The sequence below is a fragment of the Schistocerca serialis genome, chromosome 10 (genome assembly GCF_023864345.2).
Source record: "Schistocerca serialis cubense isolate TAMUIC-IGC-003099 chromosome 10, iqSchSeri2.2, whole genome shotgun sequence".
NCBI lineage: Eukaryota > Metazoa > Arthropoda > Insecta > Orthoptera > Acrididae > Schistocerca > Schistocerca serialis.
In genome coordinates, this window is record NC_064647.1 from 203,950,232 (window position 1) to 203,971,095 (window position 20,864).

General features: G+C 38.5%; 1 long non-coding RNA gene across 1 annotated transcript; it reads right to left on the bottom strand.

Annotated features, from left to right (window-relative positions):
• Positions 1–2,711: 2,711 nt before the first annotated feature.
• Positions 2,712–16,357, bottom strand: LOC126424948 (uncharacterized). Its single transcript, XR_007576234.1, has 3 exons — positions 12,538–16,357; positions 12,151–12,268; positions 2,712–3,566 (listed from the first exon to the last, which is right to left on the bottom strand). It is a non-coding gene; the product is annotated as an uncharacterized LOC126424948 (long non-coding RNA).
• Positions 16,358–20,864: the final 4,507 nt, after the last annotated feature.

A 20,864-nucleotide genomic window follows, 5' to 3' on the forward strand; every position in this document is an offset into this window, starting at 1 on the left:
CAAGACTGACAACCCTAAGTCGCCAGGTGCCTAAAGGCCGATCAGCATACTACCTGCAATATCTAAAGCCCTAGAATACATCATACATGAACAGCTGATGAATTACCTCAAAACTCATAACACCCATGACAAATATCAGTCAGGCTTTCGAAAGCACCATAGTACAGCAACTGCATTAATCAAAGTAACTGATGACATTAAACATGCTATGGACAGATGTGAAGCTACCATGCTAACACTGCTTGACTTTAGCAAGGCTTTTGATACAGTTGACTTTGATATATTACTAATTAAAATGAAACAGCTGAATTTCTCAAACAGCGCAATACACTGGTTCGACAGCTACCTCAAAAATAGAAGTCAACAAGTCGTTTGTGGGTCGGAAAAGTCATCATGGAAAAACGTGCGCTCTGAAGTTCCCCAAGGCTCCGTCCTTGTTCCATTACTCTTCTCACTGTACATTAATGATATTTCTTCAGTGATTCACTCCTGCAACTACCATCTATACGCCGACGATATCCAACTGTACATAAGTGCAAGCCCCAAGAACATTGCTGCCGCAGTAGCGAGTATGAACGCAGATCTTTGCTCTGTTTCTCGATGGGCACAGAACCTAGGTCTGAAACTAAACCCCAAGAAATCCCAGGTCATACTTATATCTCATCCAAAGTTAATCAGCCGGTACTTTCGCGAAACAGTCCCTCAAATACTCCTCAATGGTACCCAACTACCATACCAAAAAACAGTAAAAGACCTTGGAATAATCTTGGATGAACACCTAAACTGGGAAGAACAAACAGTCACAGCTTGCCGGAAATCGCTCTCCTCCCAACATGCAATTCAAAAATTTAGAAAAATATTTCCAACCCATGTTAAACAAAAATTAGTCAAAACACTAGTTTTGCCTAATCTTTACTAAAGTGATGTAGTTCAACGAGCCACAAATAGTGAAAATTCGAGATGCCTCGAGCTAGTGATGAATGCTTGCGTTAGATACGTGTGCAATATACGGTTGTATGATCATATCAGTCCTTCATACTCCCAGCTAGGTTGGATACGCCCACATAAGGTACGAGATCTCTACACGATGTGCTTACTTCATCGATTTCTTAGCCACTGGTGCCCCCAATACTTATCTTCTCACATTAAACACCTATCATCATTCCACAACTGCAATACCAGATTGGATACGTCCAGCATCTTGGCTGTACCTTTACATAACACAAAATCTTTCTCCGTGTCATTCTCCATCTCAGCCATATGACTATGGAACGCACTCCCCTGTGATCTGCGTCTTATCCAGAACCACTCAACATTCAAGAGGGAACTCAAAACTTACATATTAGGGACGGTATAGCCACCATTGTTGTGCCCCTCTCATCTCTTTCTTTCTCCTCTCCATCATAGCTTCGAATTTTACCATTCTATTTCTCTTCCTCTAACCTAGCTATCTCTTCTATATCTCTTTCACCCCATTCTATCATCTTATGTCTCTGCTCAATGAGAATAACTCACAAGCTGCAAGAACATAAGGAGAAAATTCCCAACTAGCAATAGGACTGACATTCATAAAAGAAAATATGTTTACTTTCATATACATAGTCATTACTACTACTATTATTATTATTACGTATTATTCTTGATTGTTGTAATTATTTTTTTGATTGTTACAGTTATCACTGTACTACTGTTATAAGCTCTATTTTGTTTCTTTAACATTAATACTGTATAACTTGTTATATGTCCTTAATGTTCTGTACAAACTGAAATTCGTCCAATCTGAGTATGCCTGGTTAGGTGTAAGAGAGGGCCTGAAGGCCCTAATCTTGCCAGGTAAAATAAATGCATAAATAAATAAATAAATAATAAATTAGAAATTATCCTTTCCGCTCTTGGTGCTTTGGTTGTTAAAATCATTTTATGTATGGTACATTAACAGAATTTTAAAAATAAGCCAGTTGTGTGTAATTTCATTTATTTTCAAATCGTCCTCAGTATCTGTACAATGTCACATGACAAAACAATATGCAAATCTTTATTCTGACTCATTTTTTACATTTAGTTTTTAAAGTCTGCTTCTGTTTTCAGGTTGTATTTCGACAGTTTACCTTTTTTTCTATTTTGATAATCTTAACTTCAATCATTCAAATAACGAGATTAAAACGTAACATAAAGAACAGAAACACGCACTAAAAACTGAAAAAACTTATCCTCAATCTAAATGTAAGTAGTAGGTTCAAAACTGCCAATCACCTCCTGCTATCTCCATGCACCTGACACTACTGAATACATAACTGAGTATTTTCATTGTAGCAACATTCACACCACTTTCAGCTTTATTGAAAATCAATGAAGATCACTGTTTATTTGCATGATGGAAGTTATGAAAATTACTACTGCTTTAGAGTGTAATGGATTATCAGCAACGAATTTAACTAAAAACGCAATTTACTGTAAATCTGTGATTACAATGGATAATTCGTTTAGAATATTTATTTTAGATTATTGTTGGTTAGCATTTATCACTTATTTAATTTCTTTTCTCCGAGAGTCACAATGCAATGTTTGAAAGTTTCTGCTAATCATAGTGCTTAAATTCTCACCTACATTTAAACTTGTAAGATCCTTGATATGTCTTGTGTTTACCGTGAGACATTGTGCCCTCTTTATGTAAAAGTGAATATCTGTCAGTATCTGCCTTCATTTACATTGTGCCCTCTTTATGTAAAAGTGAATATCTGTCAGTATCTGCCTTCATTTGACCTATGTCAGTACTACCTCTTGTAATGAGAAAGTTTAGTGCTTTACTTGTTTGAAACTGCGAAACAAGGTACTAGTTGATGGAAAAGTTTACACTTGAATACAATGGTGGATACTCTGAGCAAATTATTGATGTCAGACAAATAACTGAGATAAAAGTTAAACTTTTTATAGATGTTCGCGACATAATACCCATAAATATTGTTAGAAAAATAGCAATTCTGTACGCTTCCTGACACACGAAGGAACCATTACTTGGATCGTCGTTCATAAAAAAAAATTATAACTCAAATCATAAATTACAGACTTTGCTCTATTACATCTATCCAACACAATATTCACAACTGTTGCAATTTACAGTCAACAATTCACATTGCAAAAATATTTGCATGTACTGTAAACCATACCTATTTCCAATATCGATGAAGCATTCGCAGAAAGCAGTGAAACGGACTAGACCAATGGTGAACAATGTTAAAATTACATTTCTCTCCAAGGAAGAAACACTGAAAAATAATAAACTAAGCACCTAATTTAGTGATTTGCTAGTCATGGCTTCATTTTAATGTAAAATTACAACTTTTCTACGATTTAAAGCTTATTGAGCAAGCATATAAGAAGCAATTCTCCAAATAATCTGGAGATGTGACTTAGAATTGGTTGTGGTGCAGTTAGTAAAATAATATTTGATTATGCTGCATCTGATGCTCTTGCGCACTAATTCTTCTTGATGCTCAATCGTCACAAACTCAGGTCAACCTCTGCTCATCAACTGTTCACCATGTTTTAAAGTTCATTTTCTGCTGCTGAAAAATGGTGTAAAGGAAAGAATAAACTCACAACATGTTCAAACAAAAATGTCTGCAGCAAAGATAAATGATACAAGGTATGTCCAGAAATCAAGTGCCATTAGTATTTCTTTCCACGAAGCATTAGAGTCATAGCTTGGCAGATATGATGTGGTCATGTTGAGTCAAGGAGAAGGAGATGGCATCATTTAGAGTACAATCTGTGTTATTTCTGCTGTATAGTGCCTGTTTAGAATTATGTTCATCGAAAATCACACCGCGTGACAGATTAGATCTGTAATTTGTTTTGTGAATACGAGATCATTAAATCAGTCAGCATTCATCAAAAGATTTCAGAGGTTTAAACGTGTGAGTACTAAAATCCTAATGGTTAACTGCAGAAGTACTCGCAACGAAGTGCCAGCCAGAGTTTGAAGCGCTCACGAAAAGCAGCAAAACTCAAACAATACTAGGTACAGAAAGCTGGTTGAATTTTATAACAGTGCGATTTTTGGGTAAAATTTACATGTATATCGAAAGGATAGGCAAAATGGGAAATGGAAGTGGTGTATTTGTCACAGCAGAAAAGAAGCTTAAATCCACTGAGATAAAAATAGAAGCTGCTTGTGAGATCTCTGGGTAAGACTCAGTATCAAGTGGGCACAAAATGGTAATTGGATCTTCCTATCGCCCGCCAATCTCCTGATGGAACCGAAGACTTTACAGAAAACCTCAGTTCACTAGTGTTCCCCACTCGTACTGTAATCATCAGTGGAGGCTTTAATCATCCAACAATCACTTGAAAGAATTACAGTTTTGTTTGTGGTGGACATGATAATACATCCTGTGTAACATTACTAAATGCCTTCTCTGAAAACTTCATAGTAGGCCTACAGATGTCCACAATGATTACCAAACTCCAAATATATATGTATGTAGGGAGACTATGGCTCCATAGATTATAGTTAGAAGAAGGGCTAACTCAGACACAAATTCAGTGTAGAATCTGATGGAGATTTCATTGAGCCCTGAGTTTTGTTTGCGCAAGTTTTAGTTTCTTCAGCTTCCTTCCCCCTTCCTGGTACACATCCACTGTAAAGAAACTTCTAAAGAAACAGACTACTGCACAGTAGGTGTAAAACAAAGCATAGTGCTGCAGATAAAGAGGTGCTGAATGAAACACATTTGGCTGTCAAGAGAGCAATGTGTGTAGCTTTCAATGACTAACTGCCTGTTGGCTTCTGTCTCGGGTTCTTTGGCTAATGTTCATCTGATGATTTTTCTGACGTTTCGCCAGAATAAGTGGCTGGCATTGTCAAAGTTTCACCCTCCATTGCTGGTGGTGGACTGGAGCCGAGCTCGTGGCCGCAGACTGTAAGTACCTGGTGCACCAACGTCCGAGGTCTTCTCTGCGGTCATTTCTAGTGCGGGTCTCTTGCTACGTGTGATGGTCGTTTGCTGCAGCACAGGAAGCCAGGATCCGTTTACCTTGAGGCTTTCCTCTTTCTTGTTGAAACTGTTCTCATGCTTGTGTATTTCTACAGCTTCTCTGAACAAGCAGGTGTGATAGTTCTTCTCTATAGCCAGAACTTCCGTGTTGGCGAATTTTACTATGTGGCCGGTCTCACACAGCGCGGGTTCTGCCACACCCTATTTCTACACCTGCCCCAACCTGCAATGTTGTTTACATTCTCTAATCCTGATGTTGATTGATCATCCAGTCATTCCAATATAAACTTTGCACACATGTGCAAGGTATGCGGTATATTCCTGGCATTACAAGTGGCTCCCTTTCCTCCCTTGTTGATTTGAGACACACTTTGATTTTCTTTGTCAGTTTGTAGATAGTCTTTACGCCGTGTTGCACAATATATGGGCATTTCTGTCTATCACTCTGGGAATGTATGGCAGAAAGGCCGTACTCGACATTTCTTTTTCTGATTTGTCACTTTGCCGAGTGTTTGGCTCTGTTATACTTTTAATGTCACTTGTGGAGTACCTGTGCTCTGTATTTCATGTATGAGGTGCCGTGGCTCACATATTCGTATTGCCCACGTTATGAGCATCTTTATCATGCATCTTTTCTAGCTTGGGTGGCGATTTGATAGTTGTGCACATATCAGTTCGTGTGTGTCGGTTTTCCATACACGCTGTGTCCCAGGTTTTCACCATCCCTTGTGACCAGCACATCTAGAAATGGTAGGTTTTTGTCCTTCTCTACTTCCACAGTAAATTTTATGTTGGCATGGAGACTGTTCAAGTGTCTTAGGAAGTCACCGAGCTGTTCTTCACCATGGCTCCACACAACGAAGGTATCATCGGCGTACCTGTACCACAATTTAGGCTTACAAAATGCCAAGTCCAGGGCCTGTGCTTCGAAGTGTTTCAAGAAGAAGTTGGCCACCGCTGGACTCAGAAGACTACCCATGGCGACGCCTTCCAGCTGTTTGTAGAAGTTGCCATTCCACGTGGAATAGCTTGCGGTGAGACACGCATGAAAGAACTTTATGACGTCTTGCAGAAAGATGGAACCGATGTGCTCCAGAGTGTCCCCGAGTGGCATTTCATAAACAAAGAAACAACATCAAAGCTGAGCAGGATGTCATTCCGCGTGCGAGTTTTAGTTTCTTCACCTTCTCAATGAAATGTCCTGAGTCCTTCATTGGGAAGCTGAAGAAACTAAAACTTGCGCAAACAAAACTCAGGGCCCGATGAAATCTCCATCAGATTCTACACTGAATTTGTGGCTGAGTTAGCCCTTCTTCTAACTATAATCTATTGTAGATCCCTTGAACAAAAAACTATGGCCTGTTCTTGAAAAAAAACACAGGTCACAACAGTCTACAAGAATGGCATTATACATGGTTCATAAAATTACCATCCAATATCCTAGACAGTCATTTGTTGTAGAATCTTAGAAAATATTCTGAGCTCAAACATAATGAGATATTTTGAACAGAATGACCACCTCAATGCCAACCAGCATGTATTCCGAAACATCAATCACGAGAAAACCAATTCGCACGTTTGTCATGTGAGATACTGAAAGCTTTGGATCAAAGCAGTCAGGTATATACCGTGGTTCTTTATTTCCAAAAAGCATTTGACTCAGTACCACACCTACGCTTATTGTCAACAGTTCTATAATATGGTGTATCAAATGAACTTTGTGATTGCATTGAGGACTTGTTGGTAGGGAGGACACAGCACGTTATCTTGGATCAAGAGTCATTGTCAGATGTAGAACTAACTCGGGTTGTGCCCCAGAGAAGTGTATTGGGACCTTGGCGTTAATGTTGTATATAAATGTCCTTGCGGACAATATTAATAGTTAGTAATCTCAGATATTTTGCAGATGATGCTGTTATCTACAATGAAGTACTGTCTGAAAGAAGCTGCATAAATATTCAGTCAGATCTTGTTAAGAATTCAAAGTGGTGCAAAGACTGGCAACTTTGTACACTATTCAAAAATGATAAAACTTAGTACTCTATAACTCTAATATCAAAGAGTGACTGTTGGGATCTGCCAATTCATACTAATACCTGTTGTAAGGATATGAAATGGTATGATCACATAGGTTAAGTTGTGGGTAGACTTTGGTTTATTGGTAAAATACTGGGAAGTGCTGCCAGTCTACAAAGCAGATTGCTTACAAATAATTCATGCGATCCATTCTAGAATATTGCTAAAGTGTGTGGGACCTGCACCAATAGGACTAAAAGGGGATATTGAATGTATACATAGAAGAACCCCCTCATGAACCATGGACCTTGCCGTTGGTGGGGAGGCTTGCGTGCCTCAGCGATACAGATAGCCGTACCGTAGGTGCAACCACAACGGAGAGGTATCTGTTGAGAGGTCAGACAAATGTGTGGTTCCTGAAGAGGGGCAGCAGCCTTTTCAGTAGTTGCAGGGACAACAGTCTGGATGATTGACTGATCTGGCCTTGTAACATAACCAAAACAGCCTTGCTGTGCTGGTACTGCGAACGGCTGAAAGCAAGGGGAAACTACGGCCTTAATTTTTCCCGAGGGCATGCAGCTTTACTCTATGGTTAAATGATGATGGCGTCCTCTTGGGTAAAATATTCTGGAGGTAAAATAGTCCCCCATTCGGATCTCCGGGCGGGGACTGCTCAGGAGGACATCGTTATCAGAAGCATGGAATGTCAGATCCCTTAATCGGGCAGGTAGGTTAGAAAATTTAAAAAGGGAAATGGATAGGCTAAAGTTAGATATAGTGGGAATTAGTGAAGTTCGGTGGCAGGAGGAACAAGACTTTCGGTCAGGCGAATACAGGATTACAAATACAAAATAAAATAGAGGTAATGCAGGAGTAGGTAATGAATAAAAAAATAGGACTGCGTGTAAGCTACTACAAACAGCATAGTGAATGCATTATTGTGGCCAAGATAGACACGAAGCCCATGCCTACTACAGTAGTACAAGTTTATATGCCAACTAGCTCTGCAGATGACGAAGAAATTGAAGAAATGTATGATGAAATAAAAGCAATTATTCAGATAGTGAAGGGAGACGAAAATTTAATAGTCATGGGTGACTGGAATTCGGTAGTAGGAAAAGGGAGAGAAGGAAACGTAGTAGGTGAATATGGATTGGGGGGGAAGAAATGAAAGAGGAAGCCACGTGGTAGAATTTTGCACAGAGCACAACTTAATCCTAGCTAACACTTGGTTCAAGAATCATAAAAGAAGGTTGTATACATGGAAGAAGCCCGGAGATACTGACAGGTTTCAGTTAGATTATGTAATGGTAAGACAGAGATTTAGGAACCAGGTTTTAAAACTGTAAGACATTTCCAGGGGCATATGTGGACTCTGACCACAATCTATTGGTTATGAACTGTAGATTAAAAGTGAAGAAACTGCAAAAAGGTGGGAATTTAAGTAGATGGGACCTGGATAAACTGAAAGAACCAGAGGTTGTACAGAGCTTCAAGGAGAGCATAAAGGAACAATTGACAGGAATGGGGGAAAGAAATACAGTAGAAGAAGAATGGGTACCTTTGAGGGATGAAGTAGTGAAGGAAGCAGAGGATAAAGTAGGTAAAAAGACGAGGACTGTTAGAAATCCTTGGGTAACAGAAGAAATACTGAACTTAATTCATGAAAGGGGAAAATATAAAAATGCAGTAAATGAAGCAGGCAAAAAGGAATACAAACGTTTCAAAAATGAGATTGACAGGAAGTGCAAAATGGCTAAGCAGGCATGGCTAGAGGACAAATGTAAGGATGTAGAGGCTTGTCTCACCATGGGTAAGATAGATACTGCCTACAGAAAAATTAAAGAGACCTTTGGAGAAAAGAGAACCACTTGCACAAATATCAACAGCTCAGATGGAAACCCAGTTCTAAGCAAAGAAGGGAAAGCACAAAGGTGGAAGGAGTATATAGAGGGTCTATACAAGGGCGATGTACTTGAGGACAATATTATGGAAATGGAAGAGGATGTAGATGAAGATGAAATGGGAGATATGATACTGCGTCAAGAGTTTGACAGAGCACTGAAAGACCTGAGTTGAAACAAGGCCCCCAGAGTAGACAACATTGCATTAGAACTACTGATAGCCTTGGGAGAGCCAGTCCTGACAAAACTCTACCATCTGGTGAGCAAGATATATGAGACAGGTGAAATACCCTCAGACTTCAAGAAGAATATAATAATTCGAATCCCACAGAAAGCAGGTGTTGACAGATGTGAAAATTACTGAACTATCAGTTTAATAAGTCACAGCTGCAAAATGCTAACGCGAATTCTTTACAGACGAATGGAAAAACTGGCAGAAGCTGACCTCGGGGAAGATCAGTTTGGATTCCGTAGAAATGTTGGAACACGTGAGGCAATACTGACCCTACGACTTATCTTAGAAGAAAGATTAAGGAAAGGTAAACCTACTTTTCTAGCATTTGTAGGCTTAGAGAAAGCTTTTGACAATGTTGACTGGAATACTATCTTCCAAATTATGAAGGTGGCAGCGGTAAAATACAAGGAGCGAAAGGCTATTTACAATTTGTACAGAAACCAGATGGCAGTAATAAAGAGTCGAGGGACATGAAAGGGAAGCAGTGGATGGGAAGGGAGTGAGACAGGGTTGTAGCCTCTCCCCGATGTTATTCAATCTGTATATTGAGCAAGCAGTGAAAGAAACAAAAGGAAAATTCGGAGTAGGTATTAAAATCCATGGAGAAGAAATAAAAACTTTGAGGTTTGCCGATGACATTGTAATTCTGTCAGAGACAGCAAAGGACTTGGAAGAGCAGTTGAACAGAATGGATAGTGTCTTGAAAGGAGGGTATAAGATGAACATCAACAAAAGCAAAACAAGGATAATGGAATGTAGTCGAATTAAGTCGGGTGATGCTGAGGGAATTAGATTAGGTAATGAGACACTTAAAGCAGTAAAGGAGTTTTGCTATTTGGGGAGCAAAATAACTGATGATGGTCGAAGTAGAGAGGATATAAAATGTAGACTGGCAATGGCAAGGAAAGCGTTTCTGAAGAATATAAATTTGTTAACATCGTGTATAGATTTAAGTGTCAGGAAGTCGTTTCTGAAAGTATTTGTATGGAGTGTAGCCATGTATGGAAGTGAAACATGGACGATAACTAGTTTGGACAAGAAGAGAATAGAAGCTTTTGAAATGTGGTGCTACAGAAGAATACTGAAGATTAGATGGGTAGATCACATAACTAATGAGGAGGTATTGAATAGGATTGGGGAGAAGAGAAATTTGTGGCAGAACTTGACAAGAGGAAGGGATCGGTTGGTAGGACATGTTCCGAGGCATCAAGGGATCACCAATTTAGTATTGGAGGGCAGCGTGGAGGGTAAAAATCTTAGAGGGAGACCAAGAGATGAATACACTAAGCACATTCAGAAGGATGTAGGTTACCGTAGTTACTGGGAGATGAAGAAGCTTGCACAGGATAGAGTAGCATGGAGAGTTTCATCAAACCAGTCTCAGGACTGAAGACCACAACAACAACAACATAGATGAATACCACCAATGGTCACAGGTTTGTCTGACCCTTGGGAGTGTGTCAGAGTGATGCTGGAGCAACTGAACATGCAGGCTCTTTAAGATAGACATAAACTATCCCGAGAAAGTCTGTTAACAAAGTTTCAAGAACTGGCTTTAAATGATGCCTCTAGGAATATACTGCAACCCCCTCACGTAAGGGTCATGACGACAAGATTAGAATAAGTACAGCATGCACACAGGCATTCAAACACTCATTCTTCTCAAGCTCCATCTGTGAACTGAATGGCCAGAAACTGTAATAACTGGTACAATGGGACATACCCTCTGCCATGCTCTTTGTGGTGGTTTGTGGAGTATAGATGTAGGTGTAAAAAATCAGATGAATGAGTCAATGGTAATGAGATCGGTTTGGCAGTTCACTGAAGGAAGAAATCAAGTGCACGATTATGAATGAAGTGGGCTGGCATTTTTTTAAATGATAAACTGTTTTGTGCAGTTGAAGGACTCATGAAGGAAAACCACTGACAGTATCAACTGACAGAAGGTGGTGGGGGAACCTCTGCCTCAACAGGCCATGAACATGAAGGCCAAACAGTACTGGCCAGCCACCATGTCATCCTCAGCCCACAGGTGATGCTGGATGCGGATATGGAGAGGCATGTAGTCAGCACACAACTCTACTGGCCATGTGTTAAGAGATCGAATCTTTCTAAGAACTTACCTCACATTTCACAATCACCTGTTCATGAAACTGTTTCTGAAAAACTAAATTTTGGAAAATTGTGTTTCTTGTGTGGAAAAAAAACCCTTATAATGTCTGAGCAGTGCTCTTGATTTTTTGACATGTAGCAACAAAGATAGTGATGATTTTCTAAGCAAGCAGTGACAAGAGAAGGGACTTCGTTTGCTTATGAAACCCCTCACAATCCAACAATGGAATGGGGGAGGGGGGGTCACTGCATCACTGGTAAAGTCTTAAACCAAGCAAATTCTGACACCTCTAAAAGTCATGGTCACAGCCCTTTGGGATGGACACTGTATTCTACAGGTGCATTTTTCTACCATAAGGTGGGATAATCATTGCGAATGTTTACTGCGATATGCTTATGAAATGTGTCATGCAGTACAGAAAGAACCATAGAAAGCTCACAAACGGTACTGTTTCATTTCACACTGTGAACAATGACAACTCTTACTGGACTTTGGCTGGAGCCAGACTGAACATCCTCCATATAGCCCTCACCCCACCCCTAGCAATTTTATTTCTTTCTGTGCTTGACAATGTTCTTTGGAGGCAAAAAAATTCAACAATGATTACAAACTCCAAGAACATATTATCACACAGTTGGCATCATCCTATGAGGTAAGCTACGAACCTTGTGCCATACTATGACAACTGCCTACAAAATGGTGTGAGCTATGTAGAAAGACAGTTTGGATTCGTAGCTTTTCCCACTAAATAGTTTATCCGTATCTGTTCTTGTTTTTTGTTTATTACAAAATGGAACTCATTTTCTGGATGCACCTCATAATAATAATAATAATAATAATAATAATAACAACAAAAAACAACAGTAGTGTCATGCATATAGTTACCAGCCAATCTGCCCTGAGGGTTAATTTGAGGGACAGGAATTTCAGGCACGTGTATTTCAGTTCCAAGCACACATCCGATAACGATCTGGAGATTATCCAAAACAGCTGTGCTTAGGTGCTAAAACAAGAAATGAGAACAGCAATCAGTTGCATCCTCAATATTCACCTTGCATCAAAATTTATCACGTGTCAATTAAATTACTTAAAAAAAGACATATTTCAAAACTCCTGTTAACCTCTCTTTTGAATAATTATTTGACACACTGTACCATAAACACCTGTTTACAAACTGCTACAAAAGTTGCAAATTCAACAGAAAATTAGCTAAGTTTTAACCACCATAAAACTGTTCGACGTAACTACTACCAGTCCAATGGGAAATCTTACCTGAAACATATTTTCTGTGGACTTTCCGTGCAATGTTTCACACATAGAGGAAAGTGAAACACCTCAGGCAGTTCTTGTCCAAACTCTTCCATTCACAGCGCACATCACAAGCTGCACTCCATACCCAGACATCACTGCTTGTCAATGCGTAAGACTACTTCTTAGCCGCAGGACCTTGTAAGAAGCTCTGTATAAGATAAAATACATTAATGTGTATAATGGCATTACAATGTTGAAATCTTATTACCCTCACAGTCTACAATAGTCAGCAAACACAAATGAATAGCTACTCAGTTTTAAAGACCTCATTCAGCAGCCTACAAATAAAACCTCTTTTCTGGTGTTAAATTGTAAAACCCACACAAGACATATTCATCTACAGCTATGGTAGTTACAAGTGGTGAGGGCTCAACCTCATTTTTTGAGAAAGAGTTTTTTATTTCACTGGCACAATCCAATGAAAGACAAATGGCAGCAACATAAAGTCTAACTCAGGGGTTCCCACACTTTTTCTCTGACAGAACTCTTTAGAATCCTAGCACTTTGATGGAACACATTGTTTGTGCTGAAGGTTAACAAAATTTTTAAAAAATGAATAAAATTTGTTTTATTTAGTGATTGTTTCAATTTTAAATCCTACCTAATAACACAGAAATCTTAATAAAATTTTTAAAAAGTTACAATTGATTTTGTCAGAATGTCAGAAACACAAAATTCCATGTTGTAAATAGTTTTTCTTGGATCATTTACTCACTTCCCATGAAGCACCAAAATTCCACAGAACACAGTTTGGGAAACCTTGGTCTAACCTAATGCAGCAGATTTCAAGTTTGGATGTAAGTTCATGCCTTTCATTTAGCATCTTAGGATGTTCCTCATCTCACAGCCATGGTATTTCAGTGGATCAGTAACACTGAAATATGAACAGAATTGTCTTCAGTGTGGACGTTTGTCCATATACCTAGCAACAACTGCTACTAAAGAAAATGCAATGACAGGTATTTCAAAGAGCCTGTGCAACAAAAATAAAAGGAAAATTGAAGTTTGTAGAAATCATGCTTCTAACCAAGGAACAGTAGTAGGTTCAGTACTAGTAGTAGTGTGGGCATATGCATCTGGTACATTCAATGTCAGATCAAAATCAGTATTCAATGTGGTATTGAAATACCGCTATACTAATTTCATACAGAAATAGCGCTTTCCTTGACAGTGCTGCTGATCTAACAAATGTGAAAGGTGCGCACTTCGTTTTCAGTAAGAGGCCACAGCACCATGCATGCACTTAAGGAGTCTAGAAAACAAATGCAGTTAGTACATTGAATGCATCCCTTCTTGAACTTCTGAGAGACATAAACTTCTCCTGCTACACAATTAAAGATTACTTAGAAGATTCAGAGCAGTGGTTATTAATGAAAGGGAATGACAAGAACACCCTCTCACATTATAATATCGGGTGGTTATAATTAAAGTGCGGTTCCTCACAGAGGTTCTATGTATGCTGTAATTATTGTATGGCTGCAAAAATTGGTAAATATGCTAATGTGTTTATATGGAACCGATTTATGCTGGGGGAAAAAAATAGTTATATTTATGGCCACCAGGTGCAAATCTGGTGCTGTATGCAGTTTGAGTGGCAGTATGACATCCTTGCTGTCATTTGACAAGATATAACATGAGTGAACAGGTGGCTATCAAGAACAGAGACCATGTGCTGTTAGTGAAACTGTTTTACGTGAATGGCAGCAATTACAGTATCGCTGAGTGAAAGGTTTTAGGAGAGGGCAGATTCCATTAAATGGTTTAAGAAATATGATAATGAAATTCGGAAACACGGGTCAGCTTGGGTAGCAAACGGAAGAGGAAGGCGTCCTATACTGGTGGAAGTTATTGACAAGGTTACTGTTGCTACAACTGACCATGCAGCACGTGTCCCCGATAGAGCTAATTTTTGTGCAGTGTTGCAAGAATTGTCCTCCTCAGGGTCAAAAGTACAGAAAATTCTGCAGGCTGTATTACAATGGTACCCATACAAGATCCGGCAAGATGTAGATATTCAAACCTCATGATCAACAGCAACTTCTGACATTGCTCTTTGGTTTCCAGCACAGACGGAAGTTTAAGTGTGGCCGGCAATATTCTATCGAGTGACGAGGCACATTTTACACAACACGGTGTACCGAATACACAAAACTGCAAAATTAGGGGCACTGTTAAATCATATATTGTACACAAAGAACTACTGCACTCACTTTATGTGACTGTGTTGTGTGGATTCACAAGCATCTTTATTCTTGGTCTGCTCTTCTTTGAAGAGAATATAACTAGAGGGCCTGTCAGATGTATCGTAATGTTTGCACATTATTGAGACCTCGTTTTACTGCACGATTTCTGATTTGAAAGAGCACAACCGTAGGGAAATCACTGTTTTCAGGCAAGATGGGACTACACATCACATTGCTAGAACAGTGAAAAATCTGCTTAATGCAACCTTCCATGAATGTGTTTTCTCCAAAGGTTTTAGATGCATGGCCTGCCAGATCAGGTGATGAGAACCCATGTGACTTTTGGCTCTGGGACTGTCTACCATAAAAGAATGTGTTTATCACAGACACGTTCGATCCCTACCTGATCTGAAGGCCTGTATATAGGGAATAGGTTACTCAGATCCCACTGAAACTGCTGTGAGCAACTGTTGTACAGATGCAACATCCTGTCAACATCTCCAGTGCTCATACTGAATAAGTTCTGTAAACAGCAGTTAATAATAAACATCAACATTGTGCCTTTCTCACTCATTTGAACTTTTCCACCCGTGTACTGTTCCTAATACATTACTTACAGAAACATTTCTGTACATCTTTCTTGCATTCACAGCGCCAGATTTGCACTGGGTGGACAACACTGGAACTGTTTAATTTCCCAGCATAAACTGGTTCATGATAAGAAGCACACTGTACAACAGGGACCAAAGAACAAGGAACTGCTGTCATTAAGACACTGACCTCATATTCTGGGAGACAGAGTTTCCCTGTCTCGCCATCCTAATTTAGATTTTCCTAAATTATTTCAGGCAAAAGCCAGGATGGTTCCTTCAGTAAGGCCGTAACTGACCACCTGTCCTATCATCGTGACACATACTTTTATCCTGGATGTGTGTGTATATTAGAGTTATTTATTTTCAATGTACTGTGATAACAAATCTTACATCACCGTGAGATGATCCCTAGGTAAATAAATACATCAGTTCCAAAGACAGCCTGCACTGGATCTTGTCCGACAACTACATAGTGCCATTCGAGCCAAACATACTTTATCATTTTTTGATGTGCCTTTAATTTAGACATCTCATAAATGTCACATTAATTCTTCCCCCACCCGAAAGCAACCACCTTCAGAAACTTTTTTGAAAGGATGCCCAGCGTACTCAAATTGAAAGAGAATATTTATTCAGAATGGTATTACAATGCGTTACTTACGCACATCACCAATATTGAAAGTAAAATTAAGTCCAGTACAATAAAGACATGAAATTCCATCGAGGTTTCATCATTTCTTGTACATGCCAAATGTGCTCTATTCTCTCTTGCACTTTGTGGAAAAATCAACTGCAAGGTGGCAGTCTGGTGGAGCCTTTTGTAAAAAGTAAACATATTTTGTGCAGATGTAACAAAGTTGGAATTTTGTAGCTCATGTGAGCACATAAAATACGTATTCACGTGGAATTTGTCTATTATTGCTGAACCAGTTAGCTAAGAATTTTATATTACAGAAGCAAAAAAGGACTCAGTATTATTATTTTGTCATTGAAGTGACCTAACAAATCAAACATTTCTCAAAAAAATTACAGTTTTCTTCATACGAGAACTATGCAACATTGTAATTCAACTTCAGACATTGGGCCCAACAACAAAACTAGCTAAGTAACAAAACTAAAATAAATGTAAGTGAGCATGGCTTTCAATTTAAACAAAAAATGACAAACACCTGTGCAGTGAATTCATCATGAGATAGTTATCGATTATTAAAATGGCATGTTACAGTTTATATATCAATCACTCAACTCAACTGCAATAGTTCATGCGTATCCTTGATGAGTGGTGCAAATGCGGAGCAACAAAAGGATTAATGAATTGTGTGTCTAACACAATACTTGACCAAAAACCTCTCAAGACTTGTAGAAGGGGGGTGAGGGGAAAAAAAGGAGGCAATGGAATCATTTCTTTCAGAGGGTTCAAATGACAGAATTAATTAAAGTCTCCCACTTTCTTTCTTTCCTTCCTTCCTTACCACTTGATCGCCTGCCTTGTCTTCCTCCTCACCATACAGCCCCTGTAACATTTTTCACGGTATGAGACTATTTCCATAGTTTTTGTATTGTCTCTATGTGGGTTGCTAAACAATGTGAATAACCCAATATAAACACCTCATTTCCAACCTTTGTTCCTATCTTTCTACACTGAAATTACACAATTTTTTTTTATAACTGCATTTTTGACATTATTCTGAGCAGACAGAATGCATGTGATACGCATCATGTTATGTCACGACACCAATCCAATGTGAACTTCATTAAAAATAAATAAATAAAGGTTCTAGTAGAGATATTACTGTCAAATGTCCTCTAAAGAAGGCAAATGAAAAGGAGAGACTATTGTGGAACACAGGAGTGTTTGTAACCTGGTGTACCAACAAATGAAAATGTGTAATGCAGTCCCATAAGTTCATGTTTATCCACTTTCCTGTCAAAGGCAGTGTTTATTTATGGAGAATAGCAGAGGTCAAGTACATTTCAAACAGTAGTCTTTCAGCTGAGAAGCATGGCACAAGTTATGTAATTGTAAAGGTAGCTCTACCATCATTCCCATACTCTTGTGGTTACACAAAATGTCATCATGACTATATTTGAAAATGTTGAAGTTTCATATGATTGGCATAAAGAAGAAACAATGTTTCCTTATTGCCTCTATGACTAAAATTTTTTGTGTTCATTGTGCTGTCATGCATCATGGGCTGTCTTAAAAACCTAAAAGAAGTAAAATCTATTATCCTTCTCCAGTATCTCTAAGGCAATGGATCAGTTTCTTTGTGGATGGTATAGAATCACACTGATCTAAATGCGTCAATCCCTGAGAGGACTTGGGATTATTTATTTTCGGCCACAATGGCTATGTTTGTGAACCGTGACTGTAGTATAATTATTTATTTGTAATTTCTGCTACCAATCACTTTTTTATTTTTTGTTTTATGTTTAATCTAATATAATACAACGCGTTTTGAACATCTCTGTTCATCATCAGGCGTTTATAGAGACATATATACAGAGAAATGTAACTTACAAATAAATTGTCTTAAACTAAATTAACCTAGAACTCTTTGTCCATTGTTTGTTACTGTATGGGCTGGTGTGGCACTGACATTGATTTCTGGCCATTCACTGTCTCCCCCCCCCCCCCCCCCCCAAATGCCACTACAGTAGCGAACGATGTACAAACAGTTCTAAGTCAATGTAAATTAAGACAATTTATTTTTAAGTAACATTTTTCTGTATATATAAACACTGGATGATGAACAGAACATGTTCGAAACATGTTGTACTATGTTAGATTAAACATAAAACAAAAAATAAGAAAGTGACTGGTAGCAGAAATTACAAATAAATAATTAGGACTTGGATTGTTTTGGAGTTCTGCACCATATAATGTGGCTGTTCATGTATTTCTACCCAATCTTTACACTGACATGTGAATATGTTGGGGTTGCCACAGTGACCTGGGTCAGTTCCTCTCCACCACCTGAAGTCGTTCATTCGTTCCCCAACTTTGATTAAATTTTCTATAGTGCTATTTTGAAAAGTAGCATTGTGTTACCTGAAGTCTTGGCTTGGAGAAGATTAAGAAACTAGTTCTTTTACCACTGTGTATTTGTGTCTACAAGCTTATGCATCACTAACTGCTGCGTGAATTGTATTTTATTTCTTTATTTCACTCAAAGTGAGTATACGCTTCTTAATGCTACACAGTATTTAAATGCTAGTATGAATAAGTTTGTCTTTGGAAACATTTGTTTGAAGAAAACCTGTTAAAATATAATGAAGCACAGAATCTGACCAACAGAGAACTATTTTGGAACACTCACCTTAGAAGTTGTAAGCTACCAGTTTGAGAATATGTCAAACCTAAATTATTTGCACCTGAAAGAAAAATATCATTAAAATTATCAGAAATGCAGGGACTTTCAGTGACAGGCCCATTTTTTTCTCATTACAACAATTTTCCTCACTTCCATACTTCGTTTTTAATCGTAATTTCAAAATGCAGCAGTACCTAAGACTAAATTATGGAATTTGTTCTCATCAGTCAGTGTTCTCAAAGAGGATACCGCCAACAAGACAATAAGCTGCGAGATATTCTCCATACTAAAATGGGGTTCTTGTAGTAATTGAAATTGCCGAGGAGCCTCTTGACCGCCTGAGGGAGCTGAATTACACTTAAGTACAATGCAGCAAATCCTGCAACCCTTAAAACAAAAACTATCTCCAATAATAGCCCACAAGGATCAACCTGAGACCCTGTGTTATGAGACATGTTAGCCCCATCCCCTATACAGCTGCAACATTTACAGGAGTGAAAGAATGAGCCATTGGTATCACTAGAGATACAAAAATAATGAAAATAATAAGTTTGGCTAGACACAATTACAAGCTATCAATGAAAACAGTGAGTGCAATTGTCTGGAGTCCCAGGCTGCCATTGATAACTTAAGTACAAATGGTAAACAAGAGCACAATACGGATTCCACTCTAGTTATCAGGAGCTCTTGGTGCAACAAAGGAGTTGGTTCACACAGGCACAGCTCATAATTGAAGGATCTGAGGCTGATCCGCTCCAAAATATGTATTAAAATAAATTTCTGAATTAAGTATTACAGATTTAAATTATCAAACGCATTCGATTTACTTCCCACAAGACTTAAATAATCCCAGTCAATGTTTTTGGAACTGTTGATATGTAATACCAAGTGATGTTTTTTGAACAGGTAGCAGCTAGCCTAATGGTGGCACCTTAAAATGCCCCTCAGAAATTAAGCAGAGGTTTGGGGGCTTGGCTTCCTCAAGTACAGCTCTGATGCACGTCTTGAAGGCTGTGGCGTTTTCAGCCTAAGGGTGTCGAATCAAGTTGCACACACTTTTCACATTCTACTTCTCATATCCAAAGGGAATGAACAAAGTTGCTGAATCTTTGCTATTGAATCCCTGTCTCTGTATATTTCTATTATGCATTGATGCATCATTAATCGATGTTTAGTGTTACTGTTTTAACAGGGTTTTAGACCGTTGAAACAAGTTTGCAAATGTCTTGCCACAGTGCACTGGAGTATTGTAACATAAGTATCACCACCTGGTGAAAATTTCATGATTATTAGAGGAAAAAGTGTGTGAAATATACCCTGTGTGTGAAATATGTCCCGTCACTTTAGTTTCCTTGCTTACTGACTACAGGTAATGTGTTTTATAATAAAAGTTTCTTTTTGTGAGTGTGTTATGCACGAGTTTAGTGAGGTTCACTTTGTTGTGAACGACAACAGCATATGACGAGTTTGGAAACACCCGCAACATGAATTCAGTGTGCAATTAATAAAGTAAAATTTTGGAACAATCTGTCAGGATGAAATGAAGGAACTCTGTGACCCACATTCAATGTAAACATGAATCAACATAGAAAACAGTCTAAATCCAGGCAAGGGGTACATGCAATTTTAACAGAGCAATGTACAATGCAGCTGAGTAGTTGTGTGCTCTAGTAATACAAAAGTACAAATATGACAAATACAGCAGCTGGTTGCTCGGTTTGCTCACATCAACAAATCACACCACAATCTCCATAAAATTACTGTTTCGTCACGTGAACTCATAAAGACCATGGTTTAAGTGCACAAAACATTAAATGTCTGAAGTTTACAAATGAAAATACCAAAAACATTAAGCATGCAGTGAAGCTAACATACACCACATTTAAGAGCTCTCCAAAACACAACTTTTAGTACCATTTGCTGTGGTAAACTGTTGGAAACATGACATTTGGGGATAAATAAGTTACCTATAAATTTTATCTTTGAGTTAGCTTTTGATATTATTTAGTAGTTGATTATGAAATGGAAAGAAGATACAGTATGTAAACATTTGGCTAGAGTGTGATATTGTCTCCCCCCACCCCCTGGAATTTTGGTTGAGGTGACAGAGTGATCTGTAGTATAACCCCAGGTCCAGATAAGTTCTGATCGATAAATGTTGCAGCTTTCCCCAGTACGGAAACTACGAGCCGAACCTG